The 724-nt window shown below is 32.3% G+C and overlaps 1 non-coding gene across 1 annotated transcript; it reads right to left on the minus strand.

Moving 5' to 3' along the window:
• Nucleotides 1-447: 447 nt before the first annotated feature.
• Nucleotides 448-519, minus strand: TRNAR-CCU (transfer RNA arginine (anticodon CCU)). The gene has a single exon. It is a non-coding gene; the product is annotated as a tRNA-Arg (tRNA).
• Nucleotides 520-724: the final 205 nt, after the last annotated feature.

The following is a 724-nucleotide window of genomic DNA, read 5'->3' on the forward strand; positions in this document are numbered from 1 at the left end:
TAAGTATTTATAATATTTATTTGAGATCAATCATATATACACTAAATCAAATTACAATTACTATGTAAATTCGTGAGCTCAGTATGGAAATATGCAACACATAAATTAAATCATTTATATTATGGCTTATTCTGGTTTTTAACTGTTATAGTGTTTCGAAAAGAACTTTAGATTGCTCTATAGAGCGGATTGGTTTTATTATTCTTTCCACCTCATCATGGTTACAATTTTTTTAATTCACTTTTTTTTGATTGTTGTTTTTGGCGGGCTTCCTCAATCCTATCGTTTGCCCGTAAGTTTCTGCTTGTGTCGTTATTTCTAACTCAGGTAAGCAACTAATGGTAAATTATAAAATCTTCATCCCAGAGTATTACGGAAAAGTTTATTCATGAAATGTAAAATTGCTATTAATCATTTAAAAATAAAATTGGCCGTCATCTTCAAAAACATCCATGGAGGGTATTGAACCCACGACCTTCGCTTTAGGAGAGCAACGCTCTGCCACTGAGCTACATGGATTGCGATCAGAAAACATTCTATATTATAGATACCTGTAAATTATACAGAAAGAAGGATAGGCATGAATTAATTAATTCTTATATTTTGAATGCTATGACTTGGGATGGAGTGGTTACAAAATTCCATAAAAAATATGTTAAGTGGTTAAGATTTCCAGACGAAGTAGAAGCATCATACATGCAAGCTCTCACACTCCGCAGGTCAC

This window comes from Rhyacophila brunnea, unplaced genomic scaffold (assembly GCF_057557595.1).
Source record: "Rhyacophila brunnea isolate RB1 unplaced genomic scaffold, BYU_Rbru_1.0 scaffold_32, whole genome shotgun sequence".
NCBI lineage: Eukaryota > Metazoa > Arthropoda > Insecta > Trichoptera > Rhyacophilidae > Rhyacophila > Rhyacophila brunnea.